At 35.5% G+C, this 14,382-nt stretch overlaps 1 protein-coding gene across 7 annotated transcripts in view; it reads right to left on the bottom strand.

Moving 5' to 3' along the window:
* The window catches only part of PTPRM (protein tyrosine phosphatase receptor type M), a 442,831-nt gene that overhangs the window by 62,105 nt on the left and 366,344 nt on the right, over nucleotides 1-14,382 (bottom strand). The gene's annotated exons all lie outside the window — the stretch shown is intronic.

Here is a 14,382-nt window from a genome sequence, read left to right as displayed (position 1 = left end):
CTTTTTGCCAGAATGATTAGTCCTTTCATACCACACTAAACAGAGAAAACACTGTGAAGTTTGTATCTCTTGCAAGACCTCAAGACATTGTAAGTGGTTTAAAACAGATAATGCCCATAAAATCATCTACTATTACTGTCTTTTGCCCTCAAATTTAAAAAAAAGTTGTTTTTAGAATCCCAATGATTTCCAATAACAAAGAGCATAAAAGTCAAACCAAACCCTTGATCTCTTGCTGAAGTCAATAGAACACAAGGGTGTTCAGTGTCTAAAATGGCTATTCTTTTCACAAGTTTCTTAGAGTGCTGGTTTCCAATTTATGATCTAGAAACTCCTGGGAATACATGGACTACTTCTAAAATGTTTATAAATAATAACTCAAGAAAACTGTAAGCCTTGTCCATGGCTTCAGTTTGCTCTTCCTTCATCTCTCCACACTTCCTTTGAACATTTTTAATGGTTTGGAAACTTAAATTATAAAAACCCACTAATACAAATAAATTTCTCCTTACTCAGAACATACTATCATTGGGTACAGCTCTGAGAAACATTGATTGCCAAAAAAGGTGTCAATCGTTACCTGATGATAAATTTGCCAATGGCATCCAAAGCAAGCAGGCCCTCCAGCTCTAGAGCACTCTCAACTCAGGCTGGATGGAAATTACTTTTCCAGTAAGTCTGACCAAACTGCATAAGAAATGACTCTCCGTGGGCAAAGATCTATGTCTCAAAAAGTTCAGACTCTCAGACAACACTGGGCGATGAACAATTAAACATGGTTAAAGGCAAAGTAGAAATGGAAATGGTTGGCAGCAAAGCTCCAAAGACACAACAAATGAACAATTCATCTGATCTAAAATTTGATGTGCATTTCACATTTCAGACAGCTAAGTAGACTACTGAAAATTCTAGTTTTTTTACAGTCCTTCTCCTAGAGACTAATGCACAGAATTGATCCATAAGACACTACCCAGCAAGTGGTTTTGAGTTTAATTCAGTAAGCATTACCTGGGCTGTTACAGAGAAAGTCCTGCTGACACAGCTTCTGAGTCTACACCTTGAAATACAGAAGACCCAAATATTCTCCAAGGGACATCTTGTTTCTCTCTGTCCCACTAATGAACTTTTACAAAATTGCTTTAAACCAATCAAATAAAGTAAATATCTGGAGGCAACTAAGAAAGATTCAGGTGGTGCTGAATTCAGGGAAGAAATACACTGGACAATGTACTGTTTTTGGAAATTCATCTCTGTCTCAGATGCAATGTACAAGTTCTACTTCTCACAAGTGTTTGGAACTTCTGAAAATAATAATTTTAATGAGCCTTGTAGGTAAACCATCTTCTAAAAATTTATCTGCAACAAAGATAATTATGTTCTTTAGAACATATATATATATCAAACCTCACACAACAGCAAAGACCAGGAAACAGATTTACATTTAAAGCTACTGCTTACTAACTTCACTTTATTAAAAATGTATCACAGAAAAGGAACTTCATATATTTATTTTTGAATTTTTATCAATAAATTAGTGAATGAAATAAAACATATCACACAGGGAAAATAACACATAATTTATGTATATCTATTTTTCTTTTTAATTCATTTTGGGATACACACTGGTATTGCAGTGACAGAAGTACAGCAAAGATATTTGAAGGAAGAGGTATTACAGTGCAAAAGCATTAAAAAACCCAGTTATTGTAAAAGACAGCTGGAGTGTCATTTCCTAAATTCCCCGTGTGCTGCCATTACACAAACTGCAACAGAATGATAATCCACAATGTATTGTAAGGAGAAATCTCATTTGTCCCACAAGTAAAGAACAGAGCAGATATTTCATAACAGATGATCTGTCAAGATCTTTCCTTACTTGTGAGAAATACACGTTTCATTACAGAAAATTTTTAAATCTCTTTTCTGACATATAACTCTCCAGGGATGCTGCTGTACATCGGCCCACACATTATCTTTATGGCTATTCATTCTAATTCATCCTTATAAATTTCTTAAAACTGTGGACTGTTAGGAAGAAATATGGCCCCCAAACACTCCCACCAAATGCTTGGCAAGGGCAATGGAGAACCGAAAAGGAGTATAGGACATTTCTCAAATAATTTAAAATAAGTATTTCTTCAACTCAAAATCCCACAGAACCCTGACTACCCAGCCTTCGTGATCTTTTTAAAAAATGAAATGCTCTTTCAGCCAGCTGTTGTTACAGCAGGCATTTCAGTATGCATGTCAACTGTCATTCTGCTAGTGGAAAATATTACAATAATTAGGATAAAAACACTTTCTGAAGAAAAATTAATTACAGAGATTTGCTTTATATGCAGCATGAAAACTGGTCAGTGATGCAGCAGTAGGATCATCTTAGGAGGAATGTGATACTTTTGCGTGCTTTAACTCAACACTGTAGTGGTTTCCATTAAAAATTAAGTATTTGCCAAGGGCTAATTCACTGTGACCCTGACTAGAAAAATAACTGCAATATTTCAAATGAGAGGGGGAGATAACATTGCAAATACAGATTTTTTTAGATTATTCCCTTTCCTAATTTAAAATTCATAAGGCAAAAATAAAAAAAAAGTGGAAAGCACCTATATGAAAGTACAGTTTGAAGAGGCTGGTATGTAGAGAACAGGTGAGATCTTCAGAATAAAATGTGTATCTCTGTTGATTGTCATCTTTGCCAACACACTTTCTATCCCAGATTTCATGCTTCCAGATAAAAATACTTAAAAAAATACATATTTTTAAGTGTTTTAAGGTGTAAAAATGTGAAGTGTGGAATTACGATTTTATTACTAGTCAAAAATGAAGCAGCAACTTTTCAAAAAAATATTTCATAGTTGCTAGGTGACAACAGAGTACTCTCTTATGATGTTACTTACAAAATGCAAACTCTTATGTAAAGAAATGAGAAGTTAAGGATATCATAAATCTCTCTCTGCCTACTTAATAAGCAAGAATATTATTTTTAGGTACAAAGAAATGTTATTGCACTTTGTAACAGTCTTAAGTTTGACCTGTGGATTTGTTTTTAAATGTATCAGTCTTTATGGATTCTTATTTTCTCAACTGCCTCTGAGTTTCTTCACTGGTAACATAAATTTCCCATTGCCATTTCTAAATAACCAGATTATAATGTATTTTAACAACACTGGTAATTTGATGCATCCAGTTACAAATAGCTCTGGATTTGTTTTTAAGTTACATGCCGAGAGTTATGTACAATGTCTGCTTTAAGCCAGACCAGACAACTAACAGTAATCCTAATGGAGGTCCTTGTCTAAACTCTATTAGCTAGAGAAGAAATTTACATTTCTAAAATAGCCCTTTGAGTTGCACCTAAATTAGATGCCTAAAATGCCCTGAATTTGATAATGAAGATTCATTGCTAGTTCAACACCAAAGTTGTATCCATTTTATATGTGGAGATTACAGATGGGGAAAAATGCATCCATTAAAGTCTGAATAAAGATCCTAGGGTCACATTAGACTCTTTGTATTTACAAACCCTGGTAAATACACATTTAAGCAAGTCCATAAATGTTTGGAAGAGAAGAGTCTTCAGGCTCATTTAATGAACACTGCAAGATTTGTCAGTGCAGTAAATCAGTCACTTCATTGGATTTTCAGTATTCAGAATCCGCTAAATATCTGGCATATTAGGATGTTCTTGTGACTTAACAACATTAACTCTTGTTTTTTTTAAACAGACAATTGAAATAATCAAGTTCTGTTTGTTGGTAACTCAGTATTTAGATTATTAAGGAATTAAAAAAGGATGACTGAAAGTTATGTTAAAAGAAATCTGCTAGTCATTTTGAGGGAAGCTTTCATCATTGAAAATGCATCATCTCTAGCTAATAGATCTCCCCAAGTGTTTGTGAGCAGTGGTAAATTATTTCACTGATGACAGCCCACAGTATGCAAGCAGCTCTTCATACTTCAGTCATTACTTTGGTCACTGAGAGCATCTGTGGATGACAGCCTGCCACTAGAGAATATATTCACCATCAGCTTTTCCTTCTCTGTCAGCTTCAATCACTGAAAATTATGTCCAGTTTTCAAATAATGGAATTTAAAAAAACATTTTACTGAGTCTGCCCTTGAAAAGTGTCTGTTGCAAGAGCCAATGTGAAAATCTATCTCATCAATGTAAACTGGCTTCAGAAGCTATAAAGCACTTACCGGTGTGTTATTGTAGCCAAAGTCTGAACACATAAGAAAAAAACCCGAAGCCCATTAAAGATGGTTACAAATATTATGTTATTGCTAAAACTCCTTTGCTGTGTTCAGATTTTTCTGGTAAAATTAGGCTGATCGTTTACGTAAGGCTTTCTTATGTGTGAGATATAAGATGCAGATCAGTTTTAAAGCCGATACAGAGTTAATAGCCTGACATACATCACCTCTCTGACATTGTTCCCAATGGTCCTTTATGTGGTTGTTCCTCCTTGAACTGATGTACCAAAACCCAAAAACATCCACTCAAGGGTTTGCATAGCCAGAGGAAGGAAACAGTCTTTTCTTTCTCAGGTGAATTTAGGTCAGTCTACATTACACATGAGAAGAAGAGTAGGAAAGCAAAAGTCCTCCTAGCCTTTTGAGACACTAAACATCATACTCACTGCCTACATTAAATGTTGAAATGGAAGGGGAACTCTTACCTCCTCCACTGACTAACTACAGCATGCCTTAACACTCAGATTTCAAAGAAAGGACTAAAACCCCACAGGTAAGATAAAATCTGGTACTAATTCTATGATTGCATTGGTGTGCTCATTTTTTCAGAGGGCTTGCTTGCTTTCAATCAGTGTATTTACTAATATGTTTGTATTTTTAAAATCACCAGCTTTGCTACTCCCTGGACAATTGGGCACTCTAGTCAACCTATAAAAGCACAAGAAAAACATACTAAAATGATCAAATTGCTTCAGTATTGTACTATGAATGACATAGGTACTTGCACCACTTCTCATGAGTTGCTAACTAGTTAGCTCTAGTTGACAATAGCTTTGGGAAATATACATGAAATTTAGTTAACACTACAGGACAAGAGAGTAGCTCACTTGCTGACTAGAACAGAGAAGTAACTTAAGTGAAAGTGACTTGGCAGTCACTGTAAAAATTATGAAGGTGTTGCACACCTTCAGGAATAGCAGACTGTAAGTACCAGCCATGCTGAAGGCTGGTTTTTAGGTGCTAGAAGCATTTGAACAAAATAATCAAGAATAAGTTTTTATTTTCCTACCAAGTCCTATATTTGACTGTGTCTAGAGTTACTTGGGGAAAGAACCCAAGGGATGAAGTGACCTGAGACCAGTTAGGAGAACACATGGCATGGCTGGAACCACCACACAGACACGCCAGAATTATTTCCTGGAACGTGTCCTCTCCCATTTCCATGTGGAATGGAAGTTGTGCAATTTGTAAAACTGCACATATTGGTGGCTGAAATATTTTGTTAGCTTAGTACATTTAGTCTCCAATAACCAATTGTCATATGATCTTAAATCGTGACAAAGCTGCAAAAACAGAGTATCATAGAGTACTTCTGTAATAACTAACGAAGAACTACTTTCCATATATTTTTAACCCAATCTATCAATGAAATCTCTTGGTGTAACTTAATTTATTGCTATCTAACACTGAAGACAATACCTGAAACTCACCTGTAATATTAAACAGCAGGAATAGAAATCTTTATAGATTCTGCAGAGCAGCGTAAAGATTCACAGATTACCTAGTTTTGATAGGCTATTTCCATTTTACCTACTTAAGTTTTAAAAACTCTATTACTTTAATACCTTTAAAATTCTTTAAGACTACTGTATAAAGAAAGATTTTAGAAATATGGTGAATTAGTAAGAGGACTGCAATAGAGCACACAATTAAAATTCTAATTTAGAAACTTATTCCCTGGCATACTAGACAGCAATAACTTAACCTCATTAATCTTCCTGATTTATCTCCAGCAGAAAAATATAGTATGCTGATAGGATTTCATTATTCTTTTTTATAGAAAGGACCCTCTGGGTACAATATGAACACTTGTACTGTAACTAAAGTGCAGGATATATTATTTTTTACTTGTGTGTGTAAAGGAAAATAAAGCTGGTCTCAAGCAGTGCTTATTTCCTCTTATAAAAATGAATTTCCTGCTTTTAGAGGATTTCATGAATACATTTATGTACAGCATGTGGGGTTTTCTTATCTTCCCATTCCTCCCTATCTTTTTTTTTTTTTTTTTCTTCACACAGTATATAATTAAGAGTGTGAACCTGAGCATGACTCATGACTGTAATGTCTGTAAACATAAAGTGAATGAACACAGGCTACTCTGAATACCAACCAGTTCTGTGCTTTGACAGGGAACCAGAGAAAGACTTGGACCACCACACAGGAAAAATCTATCCTCTTGTGAACAAAACTATCTGCATCATTATTCATTAACTGTGCCATCTCCTTGATTCCTCCCTATGGTGTTCCAAAGGATGTAATTACACGTTAGTTGTACACACATGAGTAAAAAATGGTGCAGAGTCGTTTATTTCTTAATGAGAAATACTACCCACCAGGACACAGGTATTTCTTCACTACAAGGAGGGTGAGGCACCTGAACAGAGAAGTTGTGGATGCCCCATCCCTTGAAGAGTTCAAGGCCAGGCTGGAAGGGGCTCTGAGAAACTAGGGAGAGATTTCCCTGTCCATGGCAGGAGGGGAGGAACAAGATGATATTTTATGTTCCCTGCAACCTAAACCGTTCTGGGATTCTATGATTTACACAAAAGAGGCACGACTCCAGGTCACATAGAGCCCACTGAATGTGTAGGCAGGATAAATTCTAAATTGACTTCTTTATGCCATCTTTGTAAGGGTAACATGTAAATACCTCAAAAGGACTTGGACAGAAAGAAAATACTCACTCTGGTTACTATGACATGGTTTGAATGAGGCCAAAAGAAAGAGGTGTCTTAAAATATTGTATGAAGGCAGATACATTAAATTTGAGCTCATGTAGGTCTCCAAGGTACCATTATAATCAGATTTTTCACCTCTTCTTTTTAATTTACAATTTATTCAGGAAATTCTTTTTTAAGTCCCTTTCTGCCAAGGAAAACATTCCTTCCACAATGATACTTAGAACTCCGAGGCACATCACTCCTAGATTTTCTTTAATGTACTCCGAATGTTATCAGGAAGATGGTTTCTAAAAACTGGTTTTATGTACCTGAGAGCTTTGAGAAAATTATTTGGAATATTTTTTGTGCAGTTTAAATTTTAATTCAACAAGCTAATAAAAGATGCAAATATTTTTTCTGAGTCTAGCCCATTTTTCCTCCTAAAGGTTAGCACTTTGATATTTGATTTACTTTACAAATAATAAAAGCTTGCCCTAGGGAATGGTTTCAAAGAGCTAATGAAATATTATTAAAGTAGAGCATAAAGATACAATGTGCTGTGAAAAAAGAAGGCAAGGATTGCACATGTTTTCTTCCTACACTAAAGAGAAGAGTTTGCAATTGGTTTAAATTTATCAAGAAAGAGAAAACAACTGGAAAAAAATAAAAAAGGAAATTAAAATGAAAAAATCTGAGTGAGACAGAGAGAGGGAGGAGAAGAAGAAAATAAAAAAAAAATCCGGCACCAAAAGAATTCAGGCACCAAAGTCTGCATTTGACTGAAGTAGTAAGCTTTGTGTTGCAGTCATTAAAATTTTCATTTCACTTGTGTTTTACATAGTGATTAATGAAAGCTATTTCACCTATTGCCTAGATATACTATATAATGAACAAAACAAGGCTTAAGATATCCAAGAAACTTTTCTGAAGTGAAAATATGTTCCATGGGAAAATACTTATTTTCCATGGACTTGACTGATGTTGTAAGCCTGTGAAATTATTCTTTGAGCAATTATATTACTTGAAAAGAGACTATTTAATACCTGTGTACTTTTGCTTACTGAAGATTATTATTATGAGTGTGATCAATATTAAGCTGCTGGACACACACACTGATAAGAAAGACACATTTCTAGGTCCAGTGATATTTTTGTCTGATTTTATCTGAATACATCATTGTAATTGAGACAGTGCTCTGAGTTCAGAATTCATAAGAAGTGCCTGACTTTAAATTATCAGCTAACTCAATCTTCAAATCCCCTGTAAAAACAAGCTGTTTGTGATTTAGAACCATACAATTTGGAAAAACCTTCAATGTTATATAATTCCCTGAAGCAATAGAAAACATGGAAAAACAAAACAAAAGCAAACAAATGTTGAATCTGAAAAGTGAATAAGCCCCTCCTCTATCTTCATGCAAGCTGTAATGTACACACAGCTGATCTAACCTTTCGGAAGTGATAAAGCACCCCTCAGATTTGGCTCACTAAGTGGGCCTCAAGGGTTTCCATGAGTGTATCTCAGCTGCTCTAGTTAATATAGTTTGAATAGAAGATAAGAGAGAAACAAAGCTCACATAATAAGATTTTAATTCTGCTACAAGGCAACACTGATATCACATTTAACTACAAGATAAAAGCCAGAATACACTGGTGTGCACAGATGGAACACAAATATTTTGCACACTGTTGTTTTTCCCTATAGATAAAATAGAACTTTTCAAGGGAAGTAAGAGCAGTAGGGTATGCTAAAACAGATAAAGGTCTACTTGCAGTGCCCTTTCAAAAAAAGATCAGCACTCCACTGTGCTGGCTCATTACATTTTTTGATCTTCACAGGAAGCTTTGGTGCCTTGATGTCTGCTTTGCTTGTTTGCAAATACACTATTTGCTAGCATATATAAAGTCAATCAGTCACTCCTCTTGGCTTGACTTCTAGGCCAGCAGTTTCCTTGTTCTACAGAAAAAGATTTCCTATCTAAAAGCTAGATGTCTATTTACCGCTTTTCCTGGCTGGCATCCAGTCCCTGAGCTGATCATTTGGTACATTTTCTGCTTTGGGGAGAGCAGTGGTGGGTCACAGTAAAGCCACTGAGAACTTCCACCACAATGGGAGCTCCTGCTACTGTTCAAATATCCTGGCTCTGGGTTTGAAAGTTATGTTCCCTTTTCCCTCTGCAGGCTCTCACTCTGTAATTGCTTCCTGTCAATCATCTTCCCTTTGGACAACTTCACACTTACTGAAAAGGTGGATAAAACCTTCAAAAAAATGGTGTTGGTCCTAGATGATTTCCCATCTGTCTGAGAAACTACTCAAAGAATAATACAGAGTATTTAAGAGCCCATAAAGGTAATCAGCATAGAAACAGAAGAGGTAGTAATGGGATTGACAATGATAACAAGTGTTGCTGTCAATTGTTAACCTAATTATTTTTAGTTTGCTCACTGTACACTGACAGACAGCAGACCTTCAATACAGCCCCCAGACTACTCGTTAGAACAAACAGTGTCTGCTTAGGCACACTAATGAAGAGCTGCAGCTCACCAACCTGAATTGCCTTATTTTGATGTTTGAAATGTATATACAGCACTTCCTAATTCCAAGAGAGGTAACCCTGCAGAAATTCATCAAGCAGGCTTAAAACCAGACAGTTCATTCAAATACATAATGCATTGAATCAAGGCTACTCAAATGACCCAGGATCAGCTAATGGATAATGTGTAGTGGAAGTACTCTGTGGAAGTTAACAATGAGGGAGTGACAAAAGGGGTTGCTGTTCCTAAATGCTGTTATTTGAAGAGCAGCTCTACATCACTCATCAAACATCATGTATGTGATACTAATATTTTCTCAGTAGAAAAATACAATGCATATGTGACAGTTCCACTACAGAATGTCTTTACAGGAACTTATTGATGGACATTTAGATTGCCCAGTTCTCTTACCATATAATCAGCTATTATATTCCTGATGCTCAAGAGGGAAACTTCCAAATGACCTTTGAAACGTCTTCTGAACTTGTACTGACCTTGTGCAATACAATGGGGACCTCTGAATGTCCCAGTGCAAATATCTCATCCTTCTTATTTATCACTCACACAGCTACATTCAGAGACTATTCTGCAAGTGAAGTGAGTACTGAACTAAGTAACAGAAAATATCTATCTCCAGCAATAATGATGAAGATGGGAATTTGAGTCTCATTAGTTAGTTACTGGGCAGATGCACAACAAGAATGTCTCTTCTCCTCTAGTTTGGTGGTGTTTTAAAATTGCTATGTACAAGTAACAGCACAGTTTAGTAAATTAACAACCCAAGTGTAATACTCACAATAAAAAAGACTCCAGAAAAATAAAAAGAAAACAAAAGAAGAGAAGAAAAATAGCATTGTTTGACAGAATAGTCTTTTTATTAAAGGACATGAAGTAAAGAGAGCTAACTGAAAAGTTACCAAGTCTATGTTAACACAAATGGATTATGAGACATGAAACTTAAAGAAAAAATAAAGGGTTAGTCACAAAGAGCAAATCAGTGCAAAATATTGTTTCCATTCTGAGCCTTAAGAACAGAAGAGGAGCAATCAGAGTTCTAAACTTAGAACATACCTATGATATTATTCTGTGGATTTTTTCCTGGTGTCCAGGACTCTTCTGAACATGTCACCTAGGTACTCTTTTGTTGAGATTCTGATTTTGCTGGGTATCAAAACAATTCTTCAGTAATGAAGATTGAGGTTTAATGACTTGATGTGTAATTTTGGTTTCTGCAATCTGCTTCTTTATTTTATCTTTTGCATAAACTGAACAAAACATAGCAATTTATCAGCTATCCATGGACATTTCAAGATTTATATACATTGCAGCTTAAAATTTTATTCTACATTTCCTTTCATTAGAACATTGCACTCAAGCTAGATTCATTGAGGCTAGCCAACATTGTAATAGCTCTGTTGAATAGCAGCAGATGCCTTAATTTTCTGCATCCCTCTATAAAACAAAACTTTAAAAAAATTGAGCCTCTACATAAATATTTCCCTTAGAAGACAATACAAAGATTCCAGGCATCTGTTTCTCATTAAGCCAATTACTAATTACTAGTTGTTTAAAATAGCAACCCAGTAAAGTCCATATTTATTAGATTTATTAATAAACTCTGTGAGCCAAATTCTGCAAATGGAACAAGATAAAATGATGGAGAGTGAGCTAGACAGACAAGAGTGACCTGGTACTGAAATGTTCCAATCCTGACATTAGGTGGAATAATCAATATCCAGTCTGAACCTCTCCTGGCACCTATTTGATGCTGTTTACTTTCATCCTGTTGCTTACTACCCACCCCCACCTGGTTACAACATCATTTCTGGTAGCTAAAGGGAGAGGTAAGGTCTTAACATGTCCCACTCTGGCTCCCTGCCTTGCCCTATGCCGACCTGAATCTTAGTTCCATAAAAATGCATTTAAAAGTATATCTGAGACAATACCTCAAAACAGTATGGTTTTGTTTTTCTTGTATTAAATACTTGAATTTGGAAGCGATCATTCTCTATAACTTCACTGTAGTCATAATAGCTGGCAACTAAACTTGCCATATCACTTAAAATACAAACACTTAATATAATATCAGATCAAACTTGAATTCTGGCATAAATCAAGTTAATTTTTTTGCTTTTCATTAGAAGATGCTGAAACTTTTCCAGCCGTGGGCAGAAACTGTGTGGTGAATGGAGTACTTCACCGCTTTATGTGCATGAATTTCAGCTTAAATGTGGTGTGTATTAGTGACAATCAATATAGTACTTCCTACAGAGTACTTTTTTTCTTTTTCTTCATGAAAACAGAGAGGAAACCAATCTTTTGAGGATTTTTTTTTTAGTATTATTGCACTATTAAGCTTGAGCACTCCAAAACACTGCTGCTCCACACTAAAACACTCATATGGGTAGCACTATCCAAATATTTCATTACACCAAAAAAAAAAAAAAATCATCTTACTATTACACTCCCAGATCTGTCAGTCAGCTTTCCAGGGACTCTGGCAGAGAGTGAGTGTGAATACTGATGAAGCACAAGCAGACGTCTGTGTCAGTGTGCAGTTAGACAAAAATTTAGTAATTTCATTAATTTAGTGGCCCTTGGAAAAGGACTATTTAAAAAAAGATTCAACCTGATCCCCTAGAAGATATTTACGGCAACTCTGCCGTAGCACACTTCAGTTAAAGAAAACATACTCCTAGTTATGTCAAAATGAAAGACATAGTTCCCAACTAGACTGTCCTTCTACCTTAAATATTCAAATATCGATTAATGGCAGGAATAAAGTGTTTTTAAAAAAGGTAATAAAAAATAAGAAACACACGGTCTCAATAGCAAGAAATAAAAAGCAATCCACAAAATAGTTAAACTTCAAAGAAGCTGTAAATTCTGCACATAGCACAACTTTTCTATCTTTGTGTGCCACAGATACATGTGCTTAGTATATACCAGTAAAATAAACACAAATGCTGTGCAAAAAGCTGACAAATGGAGGAAAAATATGTCAATCTCAAACCAGATCTACAATTAAACATATAAAAAGCATGAGCAATTTATGTGATTTTCCTTGTATTCAAACAGTTTTCTATGTTCTAGCTACTGTCGCTTCTATAGACTTGATTCACAATGTAACCATCAAAACTCAAAATTCAAGCTGCTGATGTTGTAAAAGAAGAGACAATTAAAAAGTCAGTGGCAAAACTGAAATGTGTAGAAAACTACTAGGAAAGCAGCAAGATACCAAATTTTCTTAGATTTTAAATGTGTTTCCCAGTGCAAAACCGAAAGAAATGCTTTGGTGTGGTTTGGAAGCTCAACCTGTTTAACTTCAAAATTCAGATAATAGTGCCCCTTTTGCTCTTCAAAATATGAGAAAAAATGGTTTATTGCCCACACTAGGAGTTTCATTCCACTACCTCAATGTACTCTATATTATATATAATATAACTCTCTTGAAAGGGCCTAATTAATGGAAACAAGACACTTTTCAGAATAAATAGCTGCTCAGAATACAGGTTCAAGGATTGGGCTTTAGCATAGCAACTATTTGCATTTTATATAAAAGTATTTTACAAGTGAATTTGTTTTATTTTTTCTCTTTCCCTTTACAGCATCATCTATCTGCAGCTGCAGACCCCAGCATTTCTGCAGTCCACCAGTAAGGCAGCAGACCAGAAGAATAGCTAGCAAAAGAAAAGAACTAGAAAACACTGAGGGTGCTAACTGATTAAGAAGCAATTTGTGTTCTTTATAAACTAAAGTTCTATAAAACTGACTACCACTATGGGGAAAAAAAAAAATTACTATTTCACATCACACCGTTTGCTGTGTATATACAGGAACATTGATTAATTTCTTTTCCTTTTGGTGTGAGTTAACAGCCATACTGGGTCAAACCAGAGGTCCATACAACTGATTAGTTTTTCTACAACAGAACTAGTTGCAGATGTTTACAAAACAGTATGAAGAATACAGCAAACAGAATCTTTCCCCAGCATACCCTTTTAGCTTCTAGCAATCAATGGCTTTCCTGAGCAATCTCTTCCTCAGCCAGAGACTGTACACAGCCATTGTGTTTAATAATGAATTTTTCTAGCCCATTTTTTAACCCATTTATAATTTTGGCTTCACAGCATCTTGAGGCAATGAGCTCCACAATGTAATTATGTGCTGTGTGAAAAATATTTCCTTTTGTTCATTCTAAACCTTCTGCTTAATAGCTTTGTTGGGTGCTCCTGATTCCCTGAATTATAAGGAATAATGAATAATTGCTGTTAGCATTGCAGAAGTAACACTGATCTCTGGAACAGCTCAGAATATCCTAAGGGGGTATTACAGCAGCCAGGAATGAGCAATATTTCACTGTCCTGGAAAGAAAGTAGAGACTTGGTACTGAACCTGATAAAGTGGCTCTGTGTCACTTTTAAGGATTTCCTTACTCACATAATCTTTACATAGTTTATTATGCCAACCTTACGGAAGCTGTGTACAATAGTGTTACACAGAGCATAAAAGCTGGAGTTGAAGTATGAGTGAGTGAATGAGCAAAACAACAAACCCAAAATGCAGAATTTTACTTCCGTTTTCTTTGTCCAGCTTGACAAGAGATACCAATGAAAAACAGAAACTGCTGCAGATAAAAAAAATCAAAGCTAAGTGAACAAAAGCTCAGCAGATATCACAGCCTAATGCAGCGGACACTGTTCTGAAATACTTTTCAAGCAAACAATACACTAAAGTGTTCTGGCAATGACTAATGGTTGACAGCACATGGAAGAGCAATACTGGGATCACAAAAGACTGACAAACTCTTGCGTGCAGACTTTCTCAAGATTAAAAAGCTTGTGTCTCAACTTGACAGACATGCTTAGATTCAGAGGACTTTGGAAGGACATGAAAAACCTAAAAAGAGCTTTGCACTACAAGCTTTTCCT

The sequence above is a fragment of the Lonchura striata genome, chromosome 1 (assembly GCF_046129695.1).
Source record: "Lonchura striata isolate bLonStr1 chromosome 1, bLonStr1.mat, whole genome shotgun sequence".
In the NCBI taxonomy this organism is placed as follows: Eukaryota; Metazoa; Chordata; class Aves; order Passeriformes; family Estrildidae; genus Lonchura; species Lonchura striata.
Note: the sequence above shows the minus strand (reverse complement) of the source record. Positions and strands in the feature narration are given on the sequence as shown.